Raw genomic sequence first — 22,645 nt, 5'->3', positions numbered from 1 at the left:
TAAAAAAAAGCTGTATGTGCAGCAGATAATATAATCGCATGCGTTAGTTTCTACTGTATTGTATTGACAAAGGGGTATTTCCAGAGAGGTGATCCACTAATCGGGGCGTCCATTTGCCAAGGGTCCCGATGGCCTCACCCTTAACGACCAGTAACTTATAGATAGGGGGGTGACTTCTTAATAAATTTTAAAGGTTCTGATGGTAAATATTTTCAATACAATGTTTTTTTGCTGTTTATTGGTTGGCTCACCAAAAACATCAGTGACCTGATTCACATACTGTATGTTGTTTCTGATTTCTGGGGCTCTGACCTCCGTGACACCCACTGAACACCAGAACAAGATGTCACTGACTACGAGGGCCATCCATGTGGCTGTGTGAGCCGACAAAGTGGCATAATTTATATGTGCTTCTCACTAAATTAGAATATTATCAAATAGTTAATTTATTTCAGTGCTTCAATACAAAAATTGAAAATGCCTCCTTTAAAGGCTGCGGTTATCCCGGTTGCTTGTGCACCTTTTTCTACCACACTTTTCCCTCCACCCAACTCTCCATTGGATACATCACTCTGAACAGCCAGCTTCTTTAGCAATGACCTTTTGTGGCTTACCCTCCTTGTGGAGTATGTCAATGACTGCCTTCTGGACATCTGTCAAGTCAGCAGTCTTCCCCATGATTGTGGAGCCTACTGAAACAGACTAAGGGACCTTTTTAAATGCTTAGGAAGCCTTTGAAGATGTTTTTTGTTAATTACCGTATATACTCGAGTATAGGCTGACCCAAGTATAAGCCGAGGCCCCTAATTTTGCTACAAAAAACTGGGAAATCTTATTGACTCGAGTATAAGCCTAGGGTGGGAAATGCAGCAGCTACTGGTAAATTTCAAAAATAAAAATAGATACCAATAAAAGTAAAATTAATTGAAACATCAGTAGGTTAAGTGTTTTTGAATATCCATATTAAATCAGGAGCCCCATACAAAAATATGCCCCATATAATGCTGTACAAAGGTTAATGATGGCCCCATAAGATGCTCCATAGAATAATATGCCCCATATAATGCTCCATAAAGGTTGATGGCCCCATAAGATGCTCCATAGAATAATATGCCCTATATAATGTTCCATAAAAGTTGGTGGCCCCATAAGATGCTCCATAGAATAATATGCCCCATATGCTGCTGCCGCGATTAAAAAAAAATTACATACTTCCCTCTCGTCGCCGGGGGCCAGGTGCCGGTGTCATGAGCAGGCGGGGACACCGGCGCGCTATGGAGGCCAGGTGCAGGAGTCGCCGCTGGCTCAGGCCTCCCCAGCACTTGCGATATTCACCTGTTCCCATTCCACTGACGCGTGCCCAGTGACTTTTCAGGCAGAGGGCGTGCACTAAACACGTCATCGCACCCTCTGACCTGAATGTCACCGCCAGGGGACACGGAAGACACAGCCCGGTGGTGGAACGGGGACAGGTGAATATCGCATGGCTCACCCTCCCCCGTTATACTCACCCTCTTGGCATGTTCTCTGCACCTCCCTGCTTCTCCGTCGTCCCGGGGCCGGCAGCTCCTTCCAGTGCTGAGCGGTCACATGGTACCGCTCATTAAAATAATGGATATGCGCTCCACCCCTATGGGAGTGGAGTCACGTCCATATTCATTATCTGGATGCGATCTGGAGGCACTCTATCTGGAAGGTACATAACTGGTGCTGGTGTCCTATATCGTGATGGACAGCGCAAAACTAAGTAACAGTCTCTGATACCACTTTAATATTGTCCTGATGAACCTCCTTTGGGAGGAGAAACGCGTCGAGTTAGAGCTATGAGACTGACTGTATTTTTTACTGTATTTTTCATTTTATGCTTATCTATTGAGATGTGAGTTTGGAGAATTTGTCAAACTGGGAGATTTGTCTCTTTTGACCAAGTGGGGGTCTTTGAGTCTAGAAGGCAGATAAACAGATTTGTTTTGCTTCATGACCCCACTGTTTAAAAGTGTGTGAACCAAGGGAATTTTTTTTTTCTGTTGCTGTGGGGTGCAGTTTTAGTCTAAGTATCCATGTGGGATTTGTGGCATGTCCTATTATGATTGTGGGCATTGTGCAATATATTCTATATTATTGTGGCTGAGTGCCCTTATTAAGATCCGCATTGAGTATCATATTTTTATATCGGGAATCAGGACAGCCAATAATCGTGTCTTTATTATATAACATAGTAAATCTTTTGGATTATTATATCCTCTGCAAAACTTAACGCCCCCCCCCCCCCCCGCCCTTCTTTTTCTTTTTTTTTCTTTTTTTTTTTCTCTCCCTCCTCGTTCACTACGCTCTCACATTTCAGTACCCTACGTTAGTGAGGGTTCCGAATTTCTTGATAGGGTAATCACGTTTGGGTCAGCCGTCAAGGAGTAGGGGTGCCATTGCGCAGGTCTAGGGTGCCAACCCCCGCTGATAGGTAGGGTGAGTTCAAGGGACAGTATCTACCTTCCATTTTTTTTCCCACTTTTGAGAACCACACATATACATTTTTCTCTCCCTTCCTGAATAGGGAATACTGATCAGGAGGGACAGTCGACGGTGAGCGGGGGCGCCACTGCGCAGGTCTAGGGTGCCAACCTCCGCTGGCAGGTAGGGTACTGACAAGTGATAGGCTATTAGGGATAGGCACCTCTCTAGGTTCTTTTTCTATTTTCAAGTGTCAATTATCTGGTGATGGTTTTGTATGCACTACGTTTTTAAAGTAATTGTTTAATAAAGATATTTTTTAGAATTTTTGGGGGTTTTTCTGTGATATTGCTTTGTAATGTGGCTAAGGCACTGATTTCAGTGATGTCTCTTATTAGACTGTGTGCTGCTGTTTCAATGCAAGGAGTGTTTTATCAGCAGGAGATCATCACTGCCCAGACTGGTGCCCACTTGAATTCTGGTCCAACCACGCCCCTAGCACTAATTAGCAGCTCACTGTCAGTAGACAATGTGCATAGAAATCTGTGGTGTGGGCGTAGGCAGCTTTCTGAGCTCTGCTACATGCTACATCTAAAAACTGATTGTATTATAACTGCTGCACCCAGTAAAGTGATACATCACTGTAATCAGGTAATCAGTCTCTTTCTCTACATTATGCTGCTGTCAGATGAGATGGCAAAAATCTGGCGACGGATTCCATTTAAAAATTGAAATGAGCTCTGGTTGGTTAGTATAGGCAACAAGATGAGTTTTCATTAAAGGGGTTGTCTCATCATCATAAATGCATAAGTACTTGTGAAAACCGGCAACTTTACAATTTGCTTTTTATTAAAAAATCCTTTCTGTTATTAAGAGAGCAGGGGCTGTTAATTGTATTGTCAACTGCTCATTGCTCTGGTTACTGGCTACTGCTGCTGCAGACTATCAATGGTAGCCGGTCTTCTAAGCAAGGAGCGCCACGCTTACAAGCTCTTTGCTATAGAGCCGTCAAGTGCTGCTCTGAAATCTGCTGAACCACTGGACAAAGCTGCTTCTACTTGCACCATTGGAGAGTGCACAGTTCGGGCCACAGTGCCGCTGGCTTGTACGGTCAGTCAGGAGCGCCACTCTTACAAGCTCTTTGCTATAGAGCCGGCAAGTGCTGCTCTGAAATCTGCTGGACAAAGCTGCTTCTACTTGCACCATTGGAGAGTGCAGAGTTCGGGCCACAATGCCGCTGGCTTGTACGGTCAGTCAGGAGCGCCACGCTTACAAGCTCTTTGCTGTAGAGCCTGTAAGTGCTGCTCTGTAATCTGCTGGACCGCGAGACAAAGCTGCTTCTACTTGCACCATTGGAGACTACAAAGTTCGGGCCACAATGCCGCTGGCTTGTACGGTCAGTCAGGAGCGCCACGCTTACAAGCTCTTTGCTGTAGAGCCTGTAAGTGCTGCTCTGAAATCTGCTGGACCACGTGAAAAAGCTGCTTCTACTTGCACCATTGGAGAGTACACAGTTCGGGCCACAATGCCGCTGGCTTGTACAGTCAGTCAGGAGCGCCACGCTTACAAGTTCTTTGCTGTAGAGCCTGTAAGTGCTGCTCTGAAATCTGCTGGACCGCGAGACAAAGCTGCTTCTACTTGCACTATTGGAGAGTGCAGAGTTCGGGCCACAATGCCGCTGGCTTGTACAGTCAGTCAGGAGCGCCACGCTTACAAGCACTTTGCTGTAGAGCCTGTAAGTGCTGCTCTGAAATCTGCTGGACCGCGAGACAAAGCTGCTTCTAGTTGCACCATTGGAGAGTGCACAGTTTGGGCCACAATGCCGCTGGCTTGTACAGTCAGTCAGGAGTGCCACGCTTACAAGCTCTTTGCTGTAGAGCCTGTAAGTGCTGCTCTGAAATCTGCTGGACCGTGATACAAAGCTGCTTCTTCTTGCACCATTGGAGAGTGCACAGTTCGGGCCACAGTGCCGCTGGCTTGTACGGTCAGTCAGGAGCGCAGCGCCTCCGGCTTCCTGTGGCACACAAGATGAGAATACCCCTTTATTACGGCCATTTCACTGGTTCAGACAGTAAAGCAAACATCCGGGCGGCTCCAGAATGTCATCATGTTCGGCCATTTGCGCACATGCCGTAAATCTGTTGGCATGTCATTGGCAGCCCCTATAACGCGGCCTTTCTTCTATCCCCATTAAATGATTGGTCAGGAAGTTGTTATCGCGGTGAACATCTGTATAATGAATAATTTGGAGGGCTGTCTAGAAATTCGGCAAGAATTATTGTAGCTGTTTAAAACAATTGATGTTTGTTTGATGTCGAGTGCTAAAGGTTTTCGACTTCTATTAAAAATTCTGCTTTAATTTAGATCAAATGTTTGTGTGACTGATGCTGAAAAAAAAACCCCAATAAATGTGGCTTTCCTGCCGCTAACTCGATATTTGGTCTAGTCCATAAAACACAGCAGGAATTAGATTTGACCTTAAAGTGTCATATTGCAGCGGCTCACCCAGCGCCGAGCTCCCACTGCCCGGGGCAATTAATAAAGCATTAATGACAAGATCCATTTAGAATGTAGGTTCTCTCTCCAGCCTCAGCTTTTACCTCGCCTGCCTGGGGATATTATGCCACAACGCACATTAGATTATTCCAGCGCGCTCACGGCACGGAGAATCTGATGGAGAATCCCCGTTATTGCTCTGTTTGCAAGTCATCCGCGCTTATTGTTAGCCGTGATAAAAAGCAAACATTCATTTTCATCGTTTGTCATTGTATTTATATCGTCTCCGTGTGTGATTTACGCCTGACGTCTAATAGCGTTTACTCGTCCTGTTAAATATGGGGGGGGGGGATTTTCTTGCTTAGAAAAATTTGTTAAACCATTTTGCCTACACAATAGATAAACACCATGAATATTTTATGAGCATCAACCTGCCAGACATTAAATGCCGGCTACAGAGGGGTCTTATGAGAGCCCAATAGGGGCTTTCTTGGCAGATGTATTTTATATTGTTGCTATTGTTACTGAGTTACATTGAATTTCTGCAGGACAATTCCACCTGATCTATCAGTATCTGCCGGCAATCTGATCTATTTCTGGGTACTTATCCGCCTATACCCCAATGTCCGTTCTTATGTTGGGGGGGCAGTTGCATCAGATTGATTTTTTTTTATGACTGTTGATTATCCCTTAAGGTAAAAAGCTTTACAATCTCTGACTAGCTGCGTTCCCTCCCTTCTTCTTAAAGGAACACCAAACTTAAAAAGTAATCGTTGTTTTAATTTTTATTGCATCAACCAATAGTACATTTGAAAATAAGAAGCTTTGTAATATATCTTATCGTAGGAATCTTCTTCTTTCTCCTCCAGGATTCATTCTTAAAATTCTCAAATCATGGGTAAAATCTGTATTCCCTGTAGACCGGTTTTGACATTACTCCAATAGGAGATGGCAGTTGGTAATGATAATCTAAATGTAAGGCTGTAGGAGGAGGGAGGAGCTGTCTCTCTAGCTCCTCCTCGCCTCTCCATAGAATCTCATAAGTATCAGCTGACATCTACTATTTGAGTAACGGAAAAATCTGTCTTCACTGAAGACAGATTTTAAGCAAAAATTGAGAATTTAAAAAATGAAAGATCAGTCCTGGATGAGAAAGAAGCGGATTTTCCCTGAACAGATACATTACAAAGTTTGTTATTTGCACATGTATTACTGATTTATGAAATTGGTTAAAACAATGTTAACACTTTAAGTTAAACATTAAATATACATGAGTACTGTTAATCTGCAGCATTATATGAATGATCTTGAAACAATCAGAAAGAATTACTAGTCAAGAAGACGAACGATCCAGAGTAGTAGTGAAGTCCCAGGAAGGTATTGAAAATTGAGGTTTGTTCCAACATTTAAAATCTCCATAAAGGTTAGGAAAATTCAGACACAAAGGGAAACACAGAGAAAAGAAGCTACATGTTTCAGCAATAAACCTTACTCCTGGTCTAACAGAATTATCAAGAATTACAGTTTGATCTTCAGCTGGTGACTGATTGAAGCTCCGCCCATTAGTCAAAGGGGTGGAGCTTAGTGATTGCTTTGTCCTACTGCTGGCAGTTAGACTTCTGCAGCCAGTTGTCTTACAGCCACACACAGGACAGTAGAGGAATGTTCATATGTGGCATTTTTGCAGCGTTTTACAGTACCAGCTAAATGAATGAAATATGATTTCTGAAATCTTTTGCACTAATTGAGGTTTTTTTTTTCCATCAAAGCGTTTTTTTTTTTTCAAATCTTCCACATATCAATTTTTTCAGCGTTTTTGGAGCTTTTTTTCACCAATTTAAAAACATGTCAGAAACACGACCTGTGAAGATACCTTAAGGCTATGTTCCCACAATGATGAGCGTTTGATCTTGCAGATTTTCTACACCTATTAGCTAATTTAGGTTACTTGCATTTTTTCTTTACTTGTGTTTTAATCATGCTTTTGAAGCTGCAGTTTTTGTCTCGTTTTGGCATGTCATTTGTTAGTGATTCTTCCTAGTGTTTGGCTTTGACAAAACTTTAACACCTAATTATATCCCAATTTTATGGCCATGAAGGGCAATATAGATACACCAAAAAAGACTAACTTCACAAAAAAGGCCAATAAAAATATAATTTTTATTAATAGACAATAGTAAAAACACAGTAATATTGGTGAGGGGACACCTCAAACACAGAACAAAAGGTGGGTAATCCAGAGACTCCAAACAAATCAGTACAACTTGTATTACACGTATCCAGACAAGTGTCCATACCCAGACGAAGCATTTCAAGCGAAACGCGCGTCGGGTGTGGTGGGGTTCCAGGAGCGCTCCTATCTGGTAACTATACCTTATTGTACTTGCTTGTCTATCTCTCACTAAGAGCTGCATGTTATCATTAGTAGGTACATGACTAATTGCATATGGACACTTGTCTGGATACGTGTAATACAAGTTGTACTGATTTGTTTGGAGTCTCTGGATTACCCACCTTTTGTTCTGTGTTTGAGGTGTCCCCTCACCAATATTACTGTGTTTTTACTATTGTCTATTAATAAAAATTATATTTTTATTGGCCTTTTTTGTGAAGTTTGACAAAACTTTGATATAGTCGTGTTCGGATCACATGCGTTTTTACTGCAGCTTTAGGGTATTCCAAACTTTCTTACGTGCATTTTCTTAAAAAAAATGCATTTTACACTCCCAGCAAAGTGAATGATATTTCTTAAATCTTGTGTGGCTGGATAAATCGACTGCACGTAAGAAAAATCTGAGGATGACCGGCCACACACTTTGCAGGAAAAGATGACATTTTACCATTTTTCTATATGCCTTTTTAATCACTTTTTATGTCATGTTTTGTGCATCAGTATAATGAAAAAGCTGCTTTTTGTGTTTTATTTATTTATTTATTTTTTTACAGTGTTCATCATACCGCATAATAGCTTGGGTCATTCCAGATGTGGCCATACCAAACGTGTACTTTTCTTTTTTTGCTTACTTTTGCAGCTGCATAAAACAGTATTTTTAGTGGCAAAATATTTTTTCTGTTGTTTTTTAAACTTACGGTATATATAGACTTTTTTAAAACATTTTAACAATTTTTTCTTACAACCTTATTATTCTTACTGCCTGATGGCATGATCTAATATCTTGCAATACTTCTGTACTGCAGGATATTAAATCTGTCAGTTTTACACTGCCGCTTCATTTGTTAGATCCTGTTTATTGTAGGGCCTTACTTGCCACCGTAGGCCATTACTTAGCATCAGGTTGCCATGGCAACTAATAATAACCCCCATTTAGTAATATTATCCCCAAGTAGGTCCAAGTAGTATTGCTACCTGTCCGAGCCCCCATCCTGTAATAATGTCCCCCATCATGTCCTCTGTCTTGGATCGCATCCCCCTTCCTGGCCCTCGTTCCCCCATCTTGGTCCTCATCCTATAATAATGTTCTCCATCCTGGCCCTCATCTTGTAATAATGTCCCCTCATCCTGTAAAAATGTCCTCTGTCCTGGATCGCATCCTGTAGTCCTGTCCCCCATCTTGTAACAATACCCCTCTTCTTTGCCCCATCCTATAATATTATGTCTTGTATTTTGACCCTCATCCTGTAATAGTGTCCCGTGTCCTGGCCTCCTTCCTGTAATAATGTTCTCTGTTGTAGCCCTCACCCTGTAGTAATGTCTTCCAACCTGTCCCTCAGCCATATAATAATGACCTCCATCCTGTAATAATGTCCCCCATCCCGGCCCTCATTCTGGAATAATGTCCACCTTTCTGTGCTTCAAACTATGATATTGATCCCCATCCTGACCTCATCCTGTAATACTGTCCTCCAGCCTGGCCCTCATCCTGTAATAAAGTCCTCTATCCTGGCCCTCATCCAGTAATAATGTCTTCCAGCTTGGCCCTCATCCTGTAATAAAGTTTTCACTTCCTGGCCCTCGATCCCCCATCTTGGTCCTCATCCTATAATAATGTCCCCCCTTCCTGGCCCTCATCCTGCAATAATGTTCCCCCTTCCTGGCCCTCATCCTATAATAATGTCCCCCATGCTGGCCCCCATCCTCTAATAATGCCCCCCCTCATCTTGGTCCTCATCCTGTAATAACGTCCCCCATGCTGGCCCTCATCCTGTAATAATGTCCCCCCATCCTGGCCCTCATCCTGTAATAATGTCCCCCCATCCTGGCCCTCATCCTGTAATAATGTCCCCCCTTCCTGGTCCTCATCCTGTAATAATGTCCCCCCTTCCTGGCCCTCATCCTGTAATAATGTCCCCCTTCCTGACCCTCATCCTGTAATAATGTCCCCCCTTCCTGGCCCTCATCCTGTAATAATGTCCCCCTTCCTGACCCTCATCCTGTAATAATGTCCCCCTTCCTGACCCTCATCATGTAATAATGTCCCCCTCCCCCTCCTCGCCCTCATGTCATGTAATAATGTCACCGCATCCTGGCCCTCATCCTGTAATTATGTCCCCCCATCCTGGTCCTCATCATGTAATAATGTCCATCCATCCTGGCCCTCATCATGTAATAATGTCCCCCCCCCCCTCCTGGCCCTCATCATGTAATAATGTCGCCCCCTTCCTGACCCTCATCCTGTAATAATGTCCCCTTTCCTGACCCTCATCCTGTAGTAATGTCCTTCTTCCTGGCTCTCATCCTGTAATAATGTCCCCCCTTCCTGGCCCTAATCCTGTAATAATGTCCCCCCATCCTGGCCCTCATCCTGTAATAATGTCCCCCCTTCATGGCCCTCATCCTGTAATAATGTCCCCCTTCCTGACCCTCATCCTGTAATAATCTCCCCCTTCCTGGCCTTCATCCTGTAATAATGTCCCCCCATCCTGTAATAATGTCCCCCTTCCTGACCCTCATCCTGTAATAATTTCCCCCTATCCTGGCCCTCATCATGTAATAATGCCCCCCCCCCCCTTTCCTGGCCCTCATCATGTAATAATGTCACCCCATCCTGGCCCTCATCATGTAATAATGTCCCCCCCCCCCTTCCTGGCCCTCATCCTGTAATAATGTCCCCCTTCCTGACCCTCATCCTGTAATAATGTCCCTCCTGACCCTCATCATGTAATAATGTCCCCCTCCCCCTCCTCGCCCTCATGTCATGTAATAATGTCACCGCATCCTGGCCCTCATCCTGTAATTATGTCCCCCCATCCTGGTCCTCATCATGTAATAATGTCCATCCATCCTGGCCCTCATCATGTAATAATGTCCCCCCCCCCTCCTGGCCCTCATCATGTAATAATGTCGCCCCCTTCCTGACCCTCATCCTGTAATAATGTCCCCTTTCCTGACCCTCATCCTGTAGTAATGTCCTTCTTCCTGGCTCTCATCCTGTAATAATGTCCCCCCTTCCTGGCCCTAATCCTGTAATAATGTCCCCCCATCCTGGCCCTCATCCTGTAATAATGTCCCCCCTTCATGGCCCTCATCCTGTAATAATGTCCCCCTTCCTGACCCTCATCCTGTAATAATCTCCCCCTTCCTGGCCTTCATCCTGTAATAATGTCCCCCCATCCTGTAATAATGTCCCCCTTCCTGACCCTCATCCTGTAATAATTTCCCCCTATCCTGGCCCTCATCATGTAATAATGCCCCCCCCCCCTTTCCTGGCCCTCATCATGTAATAATGTCACCCCATCCTGGCCCTCATCATGTAATAATGTCCCCCCCCCCCTCCTGGCCCTCATCCTGTAATAATGTCCCCCCCCCTTCCTGGCCTTCATCCTGTAATAATGTCCTCCCATTCTGGCCCTCATCATGTAATAATGTCTCCCCATCCTGGCCCCCATCCTGTAACAATTTCCCCCTATCCTGGCCCTCATCCTGTAATAATGTCCCCCTTCCTGATCCTCATCCTGTAATAATGCCCCCCCCCTCCCCCCTCCTGGCCCTCATCATGTAATAATGTCCCCTCATCCTGTGGTCCTCATCCTGTAATAATGTCCCCCTTCCTGGCCCTCATCCTGTAATAATGTTCCCCCTTCCTGATCCTCATCCTGTAATAATGTCCCCCCCTCCTGACCCTCATCCTGTAATAATGTCTTCCCATTTTGGCCCTCATCCTGTAATAATGTCGCCCCTTACTGGCCCTCATCATGTATTAATGTCCCCCTTCCTGACCCTCATCCTGTAATTATGTCCCCCCCCCCCCCCCCTTCCTGACCCTCATCATGTAATAATATCCCCCTTCCTGGCCCTCATCCTGTAATAATGTCCTCCAGCTTGTCCTCATCATGTACTAATGTCCCCCCTTCCTGGCCTTCATCCTGTAATAATGTCCTCCAGCTTGTCCTCATCATGTAATAATGTCCCCGGTCTTGCTGCTCTTAATAATAATAATAATAATAATCTCTTTATTTATACAGCGCCAACATATTCCGCAGCGCTTTACAGTTTTTTTGGCACAAATTATCGCTGTCCCCGATGGGGCTCACAATCTCACAAGCTCTTCACACACACAATAAAATAAATAAACAATGCAAGCAGTATCCTCTTCTTCCTCCATAGCTGGGGCAGGTGGACGTCATGTCCTACCCACGATGGGGCATACTGACGTCAGTTGCTGGCTTGAAATTGGCCAGGGGCCTGTATAGCTATTGCGGTGAAGGAAGCCAGTGAGTTTCATCTCCATGATGCATCCCTACTTAATATGCATCTGAAGATACATATCCAGCTGAAAAAAGCACTGGCAGCAGCGGCCCCCTCTGCCCTGCAATAGTTATTGACGTGGTATAAGGCGCTCTGGTGCTCAACAGGCCACAAAATACATCCTCAGGGACCACATTTGGCCTTTGTATTTGAGACCCCTGCACTGCAGCAATAAAAAAAAATATGCTTTAAAATACATTTCTTAAAATCCCCTTGTTTATTGTATGTTAATTCCTAATTAGGGTATGTGCCCACGTTGCAGATTCGTGTGTGGATTTTTCCACACCGTTTTGAAAAATCTGCAGGTAAAATGCACTGCATCTTGCCTGTGAATTAACCACGGATTTCCTGCGTTTTTTGTACGGATTTCACCTGCGTTTTACCACCTGTGGATTGCTATACAGGAGCAGGTGTAAAACGCTGCGGAATCCGCGCAAAGAATTGACATGCTGCAGAAAATACAACGCAGCGTTTCCACGCGGTATTTTCCGCACCATGGGCACTGCGGATTTGGTTTTCCATAGGTTTACATGGTACTGTAAACCTGATGGAAAACTGCTGCGAACGGCAGCGGCCAATCCACTGCAAAATCGCAGGCAAATCCGCAACGTGTGCACATGCCCTTACATTTTTTAATGCAATTAGTCAGCAGGTTTTTGCTGTTTAATCTGACAACAGCATAATGTAAGGGCAGAGTCCCTGATTCCCTGTGTCACTTACAAGGCTGTGTGTTTTAGTTTCAATACAATCAGTGTTTTATCAGCACATTATTATTGCAGATCAAACCCGCTAATCTGTGTATCTCCTCCCCCCACTACTGATTGGTAGCTTGCTGACAATTCACAGTGTGTGCAGGAAGCTGCCAATAAGTGGTGTGGGCAGATGTAGAAGGGTCTTTGCTCATCTACAACAGATAAATCAGATTCTATCAAAACTCCACCCAGCCCAATAAATCACACATTGCTGGAATCAGGCTCTCTGTCTGTACATTATACTCTCAGTTGGGGAAGGAAAAACCTGGTGATAGATTTCCCTTATTAATTAATTACTTTTATAATTAAATTCTAACACTACCCTTTTGGAGTAACTTTTTTTTTTTAATAATTTTGTCTAACATGGAAAGTTATGAAAGTTTGCAAATCACTTTTAGAGGATTTACCCCTGAATGAACCCTGTTGAATTATTAAGGGATTTGTCTTCATTCCTGTAAAGAATATGTGAAAAATTTGGGGATTAGAGGCCAGATGCATGCAGTCTATTTGCCTGCCTTTTATGCATCTATATCAGAGTATACTCATTTGAAGGGGCTGCAGGGAGAGCTGTGGGAGCCGCCATCTATGATGGGTAAGTAGGATTTGCTTACAGCAGCATATGTATCTGGTGTGCCTCTATGTCTGTTGTATATTGTTTGTTAGATATTGAATTTATATGTGATATTTGAATAAAAATTATTTTATATTATTTTTCTGTAATTTTTTTTTATATATACTCAATTTTTTTGTTTGCTATTCTCATTTGGAGTACAGCTGATGGCAGTGAAAGGGTCTACTCCTCTGTGTGCTTATGAGGACTGTGACACAGGTGCTGACCCCATCACTGCCAGCATCAGTACTCCAAATAACTAGGCTCCATGCATCTGAAGGAAGGCAACTAGCTTGGAGATAATCGGTGGGGGGTTTAGAAGTCAGATACATCACATTTATGATTTCTTTTGTTTTTATAGGAACGGATGCAAATTTTCTAATTAAGTGAATTGCAAAGTTTCATTACTTTCCATCCTGGACAAAATTATATATATATATATGTATATTTCAATATATACATATACTGTATATTACAATATATATTGAAGGTTTAATTACTCCTTAAAAACATTGTTTATACGATGATATATACTAATACTAATCCCATTTCAGTTTTAAGAGTTATAGCTATTCATACTAAACTACTCCGCTTCTTAAAGGCGTGAATGTCTTAAGATTTACATCTCATATTTTTCCTAACCCTTTATTGGCAATGAAAAGAATATGGAAGAAGAGTAATTGCGCCTAGAATGACCTTTCAGGAAGCAAGTGACCCGGAAAGGACCTTAGCTTGGTCAGTGGTCTGACTGCTTCTCCCCTCCCGCTCTCCCCTGTAACAGATGACATCTAAAGATTAGAACCTACTGTTGAGCGGTAATCTGGCCCGAAGCCTCCGAAAATTGTTATATTACTTTGTGGATATTATTTGTCTCTGCCTGGAAAGGTAGTTGTGACAAGATGTCATTAAGGTGATATAGTGTAAATTAATACAGTTAATGGAGATGACCAGGTCTGACTTACTGACCCATACTAAGACTCATTCCAGCTTAATAGATGCCTGGGGATCAAGTTTTGAAGAAAAGAAATATGGCAGCCATAAAGCCTCCCCGTGATAGATGTCTTAGAGAGTGAAAAACGCCTCCTTAGGATTTCATTTCATAGAGCGCTCATAAAAACAGTAGACTTTTGTGGCTGGAGGTATTAAAATGGAACGTCAGCTTTGATTCAGGGGGTATACAGTTTTGATAGCGTTAATAGTCGTCTTTTATCACTCGAAGACATGCTTGAAAGTCTCTTTAATTTTTCAACAGCTCGGGCCTGTCACAGGCCCGTATATTAGACGTGTGTCGTCCGTAGCTTTTCTATTAGTTGTATTATAGGGCTTTATTAAAGCTGAATCGGGATCACATTTACACGTATGACATGTCACTTATCACATGTTTTATAGCCACAGCGGCACCTCCGCCACACCTTCCATATTTTTCTTCTGGTGCATGAAAATACACCATATACAGCTCTGACAAAAATTAAAAGACCACAGCAAAATGTTCAGTTTGTCTGATTTTTCTATTTATAGGTATATTTTTGAGTAAAAATGTAAATTGTTCTTTTATTCTATAAACTTCTGACAACATGTCTCCGAATTTCCAAGCAATAATTTTATTTTTTTTTCTGAAAAGGAGAAATGGTCAAAATCAAAAAACAACCCAGTGCTTTCAGACCTCAAATAATGCAAAGAAAACAAGTTCATAATCATTTAGAAACAACAATACTAATGTTTTCACTCAGGAAGAGTTCAGAAATCAATATTTTGTGGAATAACCATGATTGTTAATCACAGCTTTCATGCGTCTTGGCATGCTTTCCACCAGTCTTTCACAGTGCTTCTGGCGCAAAAATGTAAGCAGTTCTTCTTTGTTTGATGGCTTGTGACTATCCATCATCCTCTTGATTACATTCCAGAGGTTTTTAATGGGGTTCAGGTCTGGAGATTGGGCTGCCCATGACAGGGTTCTGATGTGGTGGTCTCTTAGTTTATTCCAGAGCTGTAGGCTCAGGCAGCATCTGATTTCTGTGTCTTTTACAACCTTTGAAGAGCAATATTACCTTTTTCAGGATCAATACTTGGTCTCAATGAAACATTAACCTAGGTAGACCGGACCCCATAATGATATATTATACTTGCACAGATTAATTATTATATATTTTAATGTAAACCTCTTTTTATTTTATAAATGGCTGTATATGGGCACCAATGCTTGACATAAACCCTGACAGTAAGGATTTGTGTGCATCTTTGTAGTCACTTTAATAATTAGTATTAGGGAAAATAATAATAATTTGTATCTTCTAAGTAATAATTAGGACAAGTGTTTATAATTTAAAAATATATATATAGAACATTCAGGCTATGTGCACAAGTTCAGGATTTTTCACGTTTTTTTGGCAGTTTTCCTCTGAAAAAAAACGCTTACATTAAGCATCCTATTATTAGAATGCAACCCGCAATTTTTGTGCACATGTTGCGTTTTTTTCCGCAAAAATAACGCATCGTGGGAAAAAAACGCAGCAGCTTCATTAATTTTGCGGAAAATCTCCGGATTTGCCACTATATAATATAGTAGTGGAAAGCTCCAGAAAAAATCCACATAAAAATGCGAAAAGTACACGAAAAAAACCGCAAGCACATTTCTTGCAGAAAAAGTCCGGTTTTGTTCAGGAAATTTCTGCAAAGAATCCTGAACATGTGCACATAGCCTCAGAGTAGTTTTGTTGCTTGATATTGCAAAAAACTAAGTAGAAGCATAAACAAAAATGAGCATTTATCAACATTTAAAGTCCCTTTCCAGCATTTTTCTTTTTCACAGTTTGTTAGCTGCCAGTAAAGTATGCTCCGTGTGCGCAGTAAAATGCTTTCCTATCGCTGTCTTCTGCCGTTTTCAGCGCTGCTCCGGTCTCTCTCCAAAGTCATGTGACCACGGCTCTTTCTTGCCGCTCACACACAGTCTGTTCCTTTCTTAATGTAAATCTATGAGAGCCTCATGAACTTACACTAAGAACGTGACTTCCAGTCCACACAGAAACGCTGTGGTTTGCCGATCACGTTGTGCAGGAGACAGGAGCAGTGCTGGAAACGGCAAACGACTGCGATCGTTAAAGATTTTAATACACATAATGAACATATTTTACTGATCGCCAACAAGTGCTGAAATAAAAACAAAATGCTATAGTGGGATTATTAAGATGGCTGTACACCTTTATCCATTGCCAGGCATATTTTTTATACATTCATTACTTGTAATAGGGGCTGGCATATTCTCCGAGTTACATGGAAAATTCAGCTTTCTGACTACTCTGCATCATCCTGACACACAATTATTATGTCATGAGGAATCACTATCAAAGGGAACCTGACACCTCCGCAAACGCTATTAACCTGCAGATATTGGGTTAATCTGCAGGTATATTACAATTACATAACAATGCTTCCTATCTGCCTTACTAAAGTATAGCTACAAGGAGAAAATGAACCTATTTCCTTCCGGAAGCCACTGGTTTCCAGCCATAGAGGCATGCCTAGAGCGGCTCCTGACACCACTCACCGCACCACTCGCTATACCATGAGCATCGGCAGTAAACATGTCCCTGCACTTGGATTGACAACTCGCTCTGCACAGATGCACTGCAGAGCTGGCTGTCAATCAGTGTCTGGGCATGTTAACAGTAAATAGCATTTTCCGAGGTGACAACTTCCCTGATTCCTGGACTTTTATATATTTTAATGGTTACCTTTAGTTAACAGAATTGAATTTAGTGTCAGTCTGCAATTTTAATTAATTTGTCTGTGTCTGCCTCTAGCTCCTCCCTCTATAATGGTCATTTCAGGAGAACTTACAGCAGAATGTCTGTCTCTGCCTCTAGCTCCTCCCTCTATAATGGTCATTTCAGGAGAACTTGCAGCAGAATGTCTCTCTGCCTCTAGCTCCTCCCTCTATAACGGTCATTTCATGAGAACTTGCAGCAGAATGTCTGTCTCTGCCTCTAGCTCCTCCCTCTATAATGGTCATTTCAGGAGAACTTGCAGCAGAATGTCTGTGTCTGTCTCTAGCTCCTCCCTCTATAATGGTCATTTCAGGAGAACTTGCAGCAGAATGTCTGTGTCTGCCTCTAGCTCCTCCCTCTATAATGGTCATTTCAGGAGAACTTACAGCAGAATGTCTCTCTGCCTCTAGCTCCTCCCTCTATAACGGTCATTTCAGGAGAACTTGCAGCAGAATGTCTGTGTCTGTCTCTAGCTCCTCCCTCTATAATGGTCATTTCAGGAGAACTTGCAGCAGAATGTCTGTGTCTGCCTCTAGCTCCTCCCTCTATAATGGTCATTTCAGGAGAACTTACAGCAGAATGTCTCTCTGCCTCTAGCTCCTCCCTCTATAACAGTCATTTCATGAGAACTTGCAGCAGAATGTCTGTGTGCCCCTCTAGCTCCTCCCTCTATAATGGTCATTTCAGGAGAACTTGCAGCAGAATGTCTGTGTCTGCCTCTAGCTCCTCCCTCTATAATGGTCATTTCTTGAGAACTTGCTTGCAGAATGTCTGTGTGCCCCTCTAGCTCCTCCCTCTATAATGGTCATTTCATGAGAAATTGCAGCAGAATGTCTGTGTCTGCCTCTAGCTCCTCCCTCTATAATGGTCATTTCTTGAGAACTTGCTTGCAGAATGTCTGTGTGCCCCTCTAGCTCCTCCCTCTATAATGGTCATTTCATGAGAAATTGCAGCAGAATGTCTGTGTCTGCCTCTAGCTCCTCCCTCTATAATGGTCATTTCAGGAGAACTTGCAGCAGAATGTCTGTCTCTGCCTCTAGCTCCTCCCTCTATAATGGTCATTTCAGGAGAACTTGCAGCAGAATGTCTGTCTCTGCCTCTAGCTCCTCTCTCTATAATGGTCATTTCAGGAGAACTTGCAGCAGAATGTCTCTCCGCCTCTAGCTCCTCCCTCTATAACGGTCATTTCATGAGAACTTGCAGCAGAATGTCTGTGTCTGCCTCTAGCTCCTCCCTCTTCTTCCTTCATCTAATATCACAATAATGGGGAAATCTGTTTAAACTGAATACAAATTTTACCCATGAATTGAAAGTAAAAGATCAGTTCAGGAGAAAGGCTAATTTCTCTGACAAGTCTTATGACAGTGTTGAATATTTTCTTGTGTACTATTGATTTATGAAATAAAAATTAAAATAATGGTTACTCTTTTAATAAATGTGTGCATGATTGATCCAGTGTTACAGTTCAAGCAAAATTCTGACTTGAAATAGTCTGATATTTTGAAATCTGAATGTGAACCCAGAACTTGTTCTGGTAATTTGCATTCTGACAGGTATGTCCTTTACACTGGGCCTGGAACTTTTAGTTTATGTGTATCTATATGTCCACTTTAAGACTAGGCTATAGATAGTGATGTTTATTCCCAACGGGAATAGTTGTTGCGCTATTCCCACTTTTAAATTAAGAAATATTTATTCCGAAAAAAGGAATATAAGTTTAAAAACAATAAATATAGCAAAAGTATATATACTATATACACTGCTCAAAAAAATAAAGGGAACACTTAAACAACAGAATATAACTCCAAGTACGGTAAATCAAACTTCTGTGAAATCAAACTGTTCACTTAGGAAGCAACACTGATTGATAATCAATTTTCACATGCTGTTCTGCAAATGGAATAGACAACAGATGGAAATTATTGGCAATTATCGAGACACACTCAATAAAGGAGTGGTTCTGCAGGTGGTGACCACAGACCACATCTCAGTACCAATGTTTTTGACTGATGTTTTAGTCACATTTGAATGCTGGTTGTGCTTTCACACTCGTGGTAACATGAGACGGACTCTACAACCCACACAAGTGGCTCAGGTAGTGCAGCTCATTCAGGATGGCACATCAATGCAAGCTTTGGCAAAAAGATTTGCTGTGTCTGTCAGCATAGTGTCCAGAGGCTGGAGGTACTACCTGGAGACAGGCCAGTACACCAGGAGACGTGGAGGGGTCCGTAGGAGGGCAACAACCCATCAGCAGGACCCGCTACCTCAGCCTTTGTGCAAGGAAGAACAGGAAGAGCACTGCCAGAGCCCTGCAAAATGACATCCAGCAGGCCACAAATGTGCATGTGTCTGCACAAACGGTTAGAAACCGACTCCATGAGGATGGTCTGAGTGCCCGACGTCCACAGATGGGGGTTGTGCTCACAGCCCAACACCGTGCAGGATGCTTGGCATTTGCCACAGAACACCACTGGCACCCTGTGGCATTTGCCACAATTCGCCACTGGCACCCTGTGCTCTTCACAGGTGAGAGCAGGTTCACACTGAGCACATGTGACAGAGTCTGGAGACGCCATGGAGAGCGATCTGCTGCCTGCAACATCCTTCAGCATGACCAGTTTGGCAGTGGGTCAGTAATGGTGTGGGGTGGCATTTCTTTGGAGGGCCGTACAGCCCTCCATGTGCTCGCCAGAGGTAGCCTGACTGCCATTAGGTACCGAGATGAGATCCTCAGACCCCTTGTGAGACCATATGCTGGTGCGGTTGGCCCTGGGTTCCTCCTAATGCAGGACAATGCCAGACCTCATGTGGCTGGAGTGTGTCAGCAGTTCCTGCAAGATGAAGGCATTGAAGCTATGGACTGGCCCGCCCGTTCCCCAGACCTGAATCCGATTGAGCACATCTGGGACATCATGTCTCACACCATCCACCAACGTCATGTTGCACCACAGACTGTTCAGGAGTTGGCGGATGCTTTAGTCGAGGTCTGGGAGGAGATCCCTCAGGAGACCTTCCGCTGCCTCATCAGGAGCATGCCCAGGTGCTGTACAGTAGAGAGGTCATACAGGCACATGGAGGTCTGGGAGGAGATCCCTCAGGAGACCATCCGCCGCCTCATCAGGAGCATGCCCAGTCACTGTACAGTAGAGAGGTCACACAGGCACGTGGAGGCCATACACAATACTAAGCATCTTTTCCATGACATGAGGCATTTTCACTGAAGTTGGATCAGCCCGTAACTTGATTTTCCACTTTGATTTTGAGTATCATTCCAACTCTAGACCTCCATGGGATATTCATTCTGATTTACATTGATAATTGTTATGTTTTATTGTTCTGAACACATTCCATTATGCAATGAATAAAAATTTGCAACTGGAATATTTCATTCAGCGATATCTAGGATGTGGGATTTTAGTGTTCCCTTTATTTTTTTAGCTGTGTGTGTATATGTGTGTATATACATAGATATATAAATATATATATATATATATATATATATCTATATATAATTGTCTAAGGGTTTTTCCGTCTGTCTGTCTGTCTGTCTGTCTTTCTGTCTGTCTGTCGTCCTGGAAATCCCGCGTCTTTGATTGGTCGAGGCCGCCAGGCCTCGACCAATCAGCGACGGGCACGGCATCGACGTAGAAATCCCGCGTCTCTGATTGGTCGAGGCTGCCAGGCCTCGACCAATCAGCAACGGGCACAGCGACGATGATGTCATAAAGGACATAGACATCCCGCGTCTCTGATTGGTCGAGGCCGCCAGGCCTCGACCATTAGCAACGGGCACAGCGACGATGATGTCATAAAGGACGTAGAAATCCCACGTTTCTGATTCAGCGACGGGCACAGTATCGACGTCATAATGGTTGCCATGGCGACGATGATGTCATAAAGGTTGCCTCGACCAATCAGCGACGGGCACAGTCTGCCGCAATTTCTGGAATCATCATTGTCCATATACTACGGGGATATGCATATTCTAGAACAGAGGTCCCCAACTCCAGTCCTCAAGGCCCACCAACATGTCATGTTTTCAGGATTTCCTTTGCATTGCACAGGTGATGCAATTATTACCTGGGCAAGACTAAGGAAATCCTGAAAACATGACATGTTGGTGGGCCTTGAGGACTGGGGTTGGGGACCTCTGTTCTAGAATACCCGATGCGTTAGAAGGCCCCTAGGCCTCGACCAATCAGCGACGGGCACAGCATGGCGACGATGATGTCATAAAGGTTGCCTCGACCAATCAGCGACGGGCACAGTCTGCCGCGAATTCGTCTCGACCAATCAGCGACGGGCACAGTATCGACGTAGATGTCATAATGGTTGCCATGGCGACGATGATGTCATAAACGTTGCCTCGACCAATCAGCGACGGGCACAGTCTGCCGCAATTTCTGGAATCATCATTGTCCATATACTACGGAGATATGCATATTCTAGAATACCCGATGCGTTAGAAGGCCCCTAGGCCTCGACCAATCAGCGACGGGCACAGCATGGCGACGATGATGTCATAAAGGTTGCCTCGACCAATCAGCGACGGGCACAGTCTGCCGCGAATTCGTCTCGACCAATCAGCGACGGGCACAGTATCGACGTAAATGTCATAATGGTTGCCATGGCGACGATGATGTCATAAACGTTGCCTCGACCAATCAGCGACGGGCACAGTCTGCCGCAATTTCTGGAATCATCATTGTCCATATACTACGGGGATATGCATATTCTAGAATACCCGATGCGTTAGAAGGCCCCTAGGCCTCGACCAATCAGCGACGGGCACAGCATGGCGACGATGATATCATAAAGGTTGCCTCGACCAATCAGCGACGGGCACAGTCTGCCGCGAATTCGTCTCGACCAATCAGCGACGGGCACAGTATCGACGTAGATGTCATAATGGTTGCCGTGGCGACGATGATGTCATAAAGGTTGCCTCGACCAATCAGCGACCAATCAGCACAGTCTGCCGTGAATTCTGGAATCATCATTGTCCATATACTACGGGGACATGCATATTCTAGAATACCCGATGCGTTAGAATCGGGCCACCATCTAGTATATATATATATATATATATATATATATATATATATATATATATATATATATATACTAGATGGTGGCCCGATTCTAACGCATCGGGTATTCTAGAATATGCATGTCCACGTAGTATATTGCACAGCCCATGTAGTATATTGCCCAGCCACGTAGTATATTGCCCAGCCACGTAGTATATTGCCTAGTGACATAGTATATTGCGCAGCCACGTAGTATATTGCCCAGTTACGTAGTATATTGCCCAGTCACGTGGTATATTGCCCAGTCACGTGGTATATTGCCCAGCGACGTAGTATATTGCCCAGTAACGTAGTATATTGCCCAGCCACGTAGTATATTGCCCAGCGACGTAGTATATTGCCCAGCGACGTAGTATATTGCCCAGTGATGTAGTATACAGCACAGAGCCACGTAGTATATTGCACAGCGAAGTAGTATACAGCACAGAGCCACGTAGTATATTGCCCAGCCAGGATTGTCACAGGTGAAAAAATAAACATATACTTACCTTTCCGAAGGTTCCTTGTAGTCCACGGCAGCTTGCGGTCCCAGGGTTGGTATCAGAGCGCAGGACCTGTGATGACGTCGCGGTCACATGACCGTGACGTCACGGCAGGTCTTTCTAGCGCAGGCGCGCAGGGCCTGTGATGACATCGCGGTCACATGATCGTGACATCATGGCAGGTCCTTGTCGCGCAGGCGCGCATGGCCTTTGATGACTTCGCGGTCACATGACCGTGGCATCATGGCAGGTCCTTCTGCCACACCATCATATAATAATAATAATCTTTATTTT

At 43.7% G+C, this 22,645-nt stretch overlaps 1 protein-coding gene across 7 annotated transcripts in view; it reads left to right on the top strand.

Moving 5' to 3' along the window:
• Window positions 1-22,645, top strand: part of NBEA (neurobeachin) — an 899,093-nt gene that overhangs the window by 793,197 nt on the left and 83,251 nt on the right. The gene's annotated exons all lie outside the window — the stretch shown is intronic.

Source organism: Ranitomeya imitator, chromosome 3 (assembly GCF_032444005.1).
Source record: "Ranitomeya imitator isolate aRanImi1 chromosome 3, aRanImi1.pri, whole genome shotgun sequence".
NCBI classification, from domain to species: domain Eukaryota; kingdom Metazoa; phylum Chordata; class Amphibia; order Anura; family Dendrobatidae; genus Ranitomeya; species Ranitomeya imitator.
The sequence above is the reverse complement of the archived record's forward strand: the minus strand, read 5'-3'. Positions and strand labels throughout refer to the sequence as shown.